Here is an 8377-nt window from a genome sequence, read left to right on the forward strand (position 1 = left end):
TTGAAGGAAAATTTGATTGTGTGATCATTTTAAGTTTAAGGTACCTTCTCTCTCGCTCTCTCGTGCATGATTTGTATAAACAAATGTATCAATTTATTTTAATACAAGGGATGTGTGTGTTTGTGTGTGTGTGTGTGTGTGTGTGTAGAATGAATTTTTATAATGTACCTTAGCATACAATATAAATGAGGGAATTTAGCCTTGGTGGGGCTAGGTTGAAGAGACAATGTTTCTAGACATATTTCAAAAACCTAGCACAAAACTATGGCTTTTTGATACTTTGGTCACCCTTGCACTATTAGCCTTTTGGGCGACCAAACTTAAGGAAGAAAAACAAGCAAATTTTGGACATATGATATCGCTTTCGATGCTCTCCAAGATGGTATGAAGGAAGGCATCCATACCACACAAGATTTTTAGGGAAAATTTTGGGGCTACTCCTCTGGTAGATAGTGATAGATAGTGATATACTTACATCCAATATATACACTAGGCAGTGGTCATCTTCTCGGGTTAGCCTTAGAGTCATTACAGAGGTTGGAAGCAAAGGGTGTGACATGGTCATGGTATGCCCATGTTAGGAGTTGGTTTGCCTCACATTCCTTAAACATTGATGACTTACAACCTTTTCATTACAATCATGATGCCCCTCTCCTACCCCTCTCCCATGGAGAGATCAATCACCTCATCTGCACCATATTTGATTATATTAGATACTAACACCACGTGGTTGGCTTTATAGGAGCTATCCCCTAAATCCTGCTTCCAACTCACACTAGTAGATGTATTCATATAGAGGCCAACACCACATGGTTGGCTTCATAGGACTACCCCCTAAATCCTGTTTCCAACTCACACTAGCAAATGGATTCATATAGAGGCCAGGCTACCTATAGATGCCACCTGCTACTATGAGGATAGCCACACTGGTCAAATTCGGGTATCATCCCATAACTTAAAGATAGAGACACAGAGATACAAGCACATAGAGTAGGAGAAAAGGTTATGAAAAGGATGTACCATGGGGGAGGTAGAGAAAGATGAGCATTACATATGTAGATGCCTAGTGTACTATGAGATACACTGCATATTCAGGGGGGGTTAGCCCACTCTCCAAGATCATGGCCTATGAGGACCAGCAATGTCTAGGCCTATTTCTCTTAGAGATGCATCACCACCACTAAGATATGCTATGCCAAGCACAAAGACTAAGAGGAGACACATCATAGAGAACCCTCACAAGGTACTTTACCTAAACACCACAAGAGGTGACCAAATGGCATGCACATGAGCAAGAGGATATTCGGCCTAGGCACACTTGCATGAGCAAGAGGATATTCAGCCTAGCCACACCCATGTGCTAGCACCTCATCTCATGAGCACATTCCCATAGGGAGTTACTATTGAAAGGGCTTACTAAATACAATGGGCATAACAACTATAACCATAGAGGAGAGGCCCTACTATGCAATAGCTCCAGATATGAAATTTACTTTAGCAACATTAGAATTGTCCTCCTTTAGTAGTGGATGTATCCTACCTTATGAATATGGATGTGGATGTGGATGTGGATGTGGATAGTAATGGCTCACCAATGCTTACGTGGTGTATGTAAAGCCTAATGCCCTTGCCCAAGCCCTTGCGCAAGGGCATTGGACAAGTTTTCTTTTATCAATTTCATTTCATATGTTACCAGATTTTATAAGACAACTTTGTAACTTTTTGTCTCATAGATCTTTATGGTCTTTTGAAGATGTTTAATAGGTCTCTCTCTCTCTCTCTCTCTCTCTCTCTCTCTCTCTCTCTCTCTCTCTCTCTCTTCGCACTCTAGCCAACCACCCTCTCTCTCTCCCCCCTATTAGTGATAACCTCTATAGAATGAGTGGTGGATTATGTGTTAATCGTAGGTGGAACATGTACCACTATGAGATATCTTGAAGACATGTGAACACCTTTTATGGTTTCATATTTAGGCATCTATATTTTTGTAAGGCTAAAATCTCATACCTTTGTACAAACCAAATAGTATTTTATACTTTTGGTAAGCCCAAGACTTTATATTAATGCTTGCTATATTTTTGTAGAGCTTGTACGCTCATAAACTTAAAAGCACATAAGCTTTATTTTTAGAACAATATTTTTAGAAAGTACTTTTTTTAATACATATAAATATGGGAGAGTGGTACAAGGGCCACACTCTACCTTGGGGAGATTCAACCCACTCTTGTGTCGACGGTGACCTCTACTCTATCTCTCTTTTGTTTATTTTAGTTGGTTAATTAAGGTTTATGCTTTCAATTTGTGCAAGTATATGTTATGCTCTAATTTTTGTGTTGAGAAATTAGAGTTTCCTTCTCCAAGTGTCTTAAGGTCCTGACAGTGGCATTAGAGCTTGGGGACCACTCAAGAAGAAGGATTTTTGAAGGAAAATTCAAAAATCAAGGTTTATGCAATTTACTTGTTGGTGTAAAGAAGGCTAAATGTTTGATTTTTAGGAATCACTAAAGCTTCAACAAATCAAAGGAGAAATATCACGGGAGAAAGAAAGGCCTGCAAAAAGCTGCAGCAAGTGTATAAGTGCTTGGACAAAGAGAGGACATCATCAAAGATCAAAAGGATAAAGAAGGCCATAAAAACCTTTGGACAAAGGTTGTGTACTTTATGAGAATCTTATGAGCCATTGGATCAAGAACAAGATCAAGGGCTACAGTCCAATATAGGGCTACAGTCCAATATCAAGTTTTTTAAAACCACTTCCGGCAAAACCCAAGACCACTGCTCTTTTTGCAAAACCACCTTCTTCAAGTCACAATCCCTCAAGAATCAAGCCTTATGGATGTGATTAACATGGCAAGAGCTTCAACCTCCTAATCTTGGAATTGCTGAAAACTCATGGCAAGAGCTTCAACCTCCTAATGTTGGAATTCCTAAACTCAACTCATAGAGTAAATCCATATTCAAGGGCTCCTCCTACGCTGCATACTTGTGTTCTTTTTTTAATTGTGCTGGTCGCCTTCTACTGCACTAGAGGCCGATTGCTACTCATTTGTTGGCACCAAATTACTACAGCCGCCCTATCTTTCCCTACCTTGCACTGCCTCTCCTCGCTAATTAATTTGAGTGCTTAATGCTGCTAGCCACCATATTATTAAGATTTCTTTTAAAAGATTAAAGCTTTCTGATTCAAAGCTTTAAGCTTTAGTTTACGAAATATTTTAGGCCTCAAAGCTTTTATACCAAAGTCTTAAGCTTTTTTGTAACGATTTCTAGACTACATTGTTTAATAATCTTGGAACAAAACTTGATTTCTCTACCACTTTCCATCTTGAATCTAATGGATAAACTGAAGTAACAAATAGCACAATACTTGATTTCTCTAGTGCTTTCCATCCTGAATCTAATGGACAAACTGAAGTAACAAATAGCACAATACTTGATTTGCTTAGATCTTATGTCTCATCTCAGCCTAAGTAGTGGGATAAATATTTGCATATAATAATTGTCCTCATACTGCTACTAAGAAAGCACCATTTGAGATAGTCTATGGTAAGGCTTTGCCTACTCCTACCACTATACTTTCACATTCTATAAAGGCTGTAGATTCTTTTATTAGAGCATTTGACCAAATTCATAAAGTAGTAAAGTTGAATATTCAAAAAGCTCAAGAGAAATACATGAAGTACAGTAATCGTAACACAAAAACATATCATCTTTAATGAAGGCGATTATGTGCTTCTTCGTGTTGAGAAAAGAAAACTTAAATATGTAGAAACTAACCTTGTAGTTAAGTTAGCTCCTAGATTTTATGGACATTTCTAGATAATTGCAAAGATCAATAATAATGCATGTAAGTTGGAGCTACCTTCTACTTGGCATATTCATAACTCTTTTCATATTAGTCTTTTGAGACCTTTTAGAGGACCTTTACCATCTCATCCTACATTAGAACAACCTCCTAAATTGATAGATGAAGAAGAACATCTTGTGCGCTTGAGTCTATTATTGACCATGAGACCACCACTACACACACAGGTAACACTTATTTAAGTATCTTGTGACTTTCAAGAACCATCCTATTGAAGATGCTAAATAGATGCCAAAAAAGTTTTTCCATTCTTACAAAAATATCATCCACTCTTATTATCCATGTAATTGAGGTCAATTGCAACCTGAACAAGAAGGAATATTAGTCACAACCTCTATGGGGATGCCCATTATTTTATTTTGGGATATATTATTTTGGATGCATCCTTTTATTTATATCATTTACCAAGATTAATGTGTTTAATCAAGGTGTGTGTATTGGTATGATATGCTCATGAGATTAATGTGTTTAATTAGTTGTGTGCACTGACTAATATTATTTTGGATGTAGGCGAAGAATAAGTGGTGGATTATGTGTTAATTGTTGTTGCGAGTGGAACATGTATTGGACCACTATGAGATATTTTGGAAGACATGTGAACACCTTTTATGGTTTCATATTGAGGCATCTATATTTTTGTAAGGGTAAAGCCTCATACCTTTGTACATACCAAATAGTATTTTATACTTTTGGTAGGCCCAAGACTTTATATTAATGCTTGCTATATTTTTGTAGAGCTTGCACGCTCATAAACTCAAAAGCAATTGTGCTTTGTTTTTAGAAAAATCTTATTGGAAAGCAAGCATGCTCATAAACTCAAAAGCACTTGTGCTTTGTTTTTAGAAAAATCTTATTGGAAAGCAAGTGATTTTTCTAATACATATACAAATATGGGAGATTGGTACAAGGGCCACTCTCTGAATATGGGAGAGTGGCACAAAATCTTCTTGGAAAGCAAGTGCTTTTTCTAATACATATAAATATGGGAGAGTGGTACAAGGGTCACACTCTACCTAGGAGAGATTCAACCCACTCTTGTGTTGCTGGTGTCCTCTATTCTATCTCTCTCTTGTTTATTTTAGTTGGTTTATTAAGGTTTATGCTCAATTTATGCAAGTATATGTTGTGCTCCAATTTTTGTGTTGAGAAATTAGTGTTTCCTTCTCAAAGTGTCTTAAGGTCAATTTTTGTGCCAACTTGGATTTCTCTCACACAAAAATTAAAAGTCCCTTCCCCATTATTTTTTTGATGCAAAGACCTCCCCCCTCTCTTTGCCTTATTTTTAAAAAAAATCCCAAAAATTTATTTTAAGGAACCCTATCTACCCTCCCTCTAACTGCTAGCCCTCCCCTTACCCTCTCCATTGACACTCTCCCCTTACCCTCTCCCTTCTACCCTCTCCACTCTTCATAACACCACCAACACCACCCCCCTCATCCTCTCCACTGATGATGCCCCCTCTCCCCTCCACTAACAAGCACCCCCATTCCTCACGACGATTACTCAAGCCTCACCTCACTATTGATTGATTTTGTTAACGGTCTATTTTGAGGCCTTATGGCATCCGTGCCACACTTTGACCCTCGATCTTGTCACACCCTTAGGTGAGTGTGTGTGCACCTTTTCCATCTAGTTTTCTGGTTTTCTTCTTCTGCCTAGATTATCTCACCAGCAGATGCTTTGCCTGAGAGGTAGTACTAGACTGGTAGTTGCCTTGTGCTCAATGCTTTTTTCTTCTTCTACCTAGATTATCTCACCAGATGCTTTGCCTGAGGTAGTACTAGAGCTTGACTAGTAGTTGCCTTGTGCTCAATGCTTTTTTCTTCTTCTACCTAGATATATCTCATCGGATGCTTTGCATGAGAGGTAGTGCCAAAGTTCTTGACTGGTAGTTGCCTTGTGCTCATCAATGCTCCACAAGAGCACCCACACACGGCTTTAGTGACTCATCCAAAAACACAACCGTAGAAATTTCCAAAATCATGGGTAGTATGATGGAACAACTGATCCTGTTCAATTCATGCAAATGTTTGAACAACAGAGGTGTGAAGCCTTTGGAAATCCAAACTGCCCTTTGCTTAGTGGGAAAGGCTATTCGATGGTTCATCACATTGATGCCTGCACGACGATTAAAGTAAATTTTAGGACCTTGAAAACAACCTTTATCCATGGCTTTTCAAGACAAGGTTATCGATGGAGTGCAACAAGGGAACTCTATTCGAATGAGCGAAAATAAAACGAAACCATTAGAGATTTTATTCTCTGGATAAAAATACTGGACTCACGATGTGAGCCATGTGAAAAACTAAACGATGCTCAATTGAAGAGATGTTTCATAATGGGCATAAAGAAAAATAGCTTACATAACTTGATCATTGAATCCAATCTGGAAACATTCGATCAATGTTGTAAAGAAGCAATACGTTTAGATGACAACATAATGGAGGATGATCACGATATGAGATGTTCCTCATCTAAACCAAGTGAGATGATCACGATATGAGATTTTCCTCATCTAAACCAAGTGAAGCAAAGGCTAAAGGATATTTGATCTCGAAATTGTCATTCCTTGAATTCTACACAGCCTTGCTTAAAAGCTTTGAACCAAAATCTCCAAGAGAAAATGAGCTCCCTCAAGACAAAACATCATTGATGCCTCTCACAATAGTGGGCCTAATTCCTTGTGTTCATTACCACCACTACCACCCCAATTCCCAATGTGCGTACCCTAAGTATGTCTTTCAATTCTGCAAACATTGTAAAGCTTTAGGTCACGACACATCTCAATGTCCTAATTCACCTCCAATTACATCAATACTACAATCATCCTTGCCTCAAACAGAAATAGTCCAAAGGGTAGAAACTCCTCAAGAAGCAACTAAGCAAACACTTCAGTGTTTCTATTATCATGGACTGCACAAAGTGGTAGACTACACAATTTGGAATATTTCCATGCCCACAATCACCGACACTTTGCAACCCATATGTGAACGATGTGGCATCGATCACATACTCCAAGATATCCTAAGGCGAGTTGCTTTAATGCAACCTGTCATGCAAAATATAACTCTTAACATCTTGAGTGTGTAAAACAGACAATTGTCCATAGTACCCTTGAATGTGCTTACATGCTTGCAAGCTAAGGCACGAGAAATAGTAAAAAAGAATGCAAAAGAACACACTTTGAAATGGGTAGAAGAGCATGTTTTCAAACAGAAACCAAAAGAGGATGCAAACCCTTCTAAACCCAAGAAAAACAAGGGCCAACAAACTATCAAAACCAAGGTTGAAATAAAGGAAAAGGAAAAGGAAAATTGTGGAGAACCTAACCCTAGAAGAGCCAAAAGCTACATATAATGCGAATGCATCCACCTCAAAGGCTACCTTGAAACCATAAAACCCACATGTGCGAAACATGAAACAAAAGACCGAAAAAGTTTCATTCTCGGCAAACATAATGCAAACCTAACAATCCAAGGAAAAACAAAAGATGAAACAAGTTTTAGTACGTCACTTAGTGAGTATGAAACAAGTTCTGACTTGTCACTTAGTGCACCTCCCAATCCAATCATGAAACTAGAACCTGACCAACCACACCAAATTCAAAATCATGATCACATGACATATGAGGAACGCAAAATACAAGCTCAGGAGAGCTTGCTTAGCACTGCTGAGTGTCAAACAGGATCACCGGTTATGATTGAACCTCATAATGTCAAACCTAAAAAAGTAACCAAAATACAAAAATCGGAGGTATATCACTTACCCTTTCAAGAGGAAGACGTATGAACTCATCAAGCCAAGAAGAGTCATTAGAGGAAGATTGCATGAATAATGCAGTTGAAAAAGCACGTGAGGAATTCGATGAATCCCTTACAAAATTTAAGCAATCTCTCAAATCCTCATTTAGAGGAGTGCTCTTCTCTTGTGTGGTGAAGCTAGCATAGCTTCAGCCCTTGCACTTTTAAAAGCTAACCATGAGTTGTACCAAGATCTTAAGAGCTACATAGAACAGGACTGTAAGGATTCACAAGTTTCCAAACAGACCTCAGTTAAAGTGGTTAGTGGACCCAAGGTACCATTGTACACATTAGGAACTCTTGAAAATTCCAAGAGCAAAGATGAGGATGAAAGTGAATGGGAATATGAAACTAAAACGGGAATTGAAGCTGAATTAAACACTAGAACATCCATGGTTCCACTTGAGGATTCTATCATGGTATGGTTAGATTTCCCTATGGAAAACAAAGTTAAATGTAAACGCGCATTGATTAATGCTCGAGCAAGCCACCATAACCTCGTGACAATAGACACTTGGGTATTTTTGGATCAACCTGCAATCATCCTTAAAGAAAATTCTCTTGCAATAGGTGCCAATGGAGAAAACATTGAAGTTCCATGTTACTTCAGCTATGCTTCTAAAACAATCGATCAAATCATGGAAATTGAATTCCATGCAATCCTAGATTCCCTTGAATATGATGTCATCCTTGGTGGAACTTGGGCACGTGA

Source organism: Cibotium barometz, chromosome 3 (assembly GCF_041138505.1).
Source record: "Cibotium barometz isolate CiBa-2024 chromosome 3, ASM4113850v1, whole genome shotgun sequence".
Taxonomy (NCBI): Eukaryota; Viridiplantae; Streptophyta; class Polypodiopsida; order Cyatheales; family Cibotiaceae; genus Cibotium; species Cibotium barometz.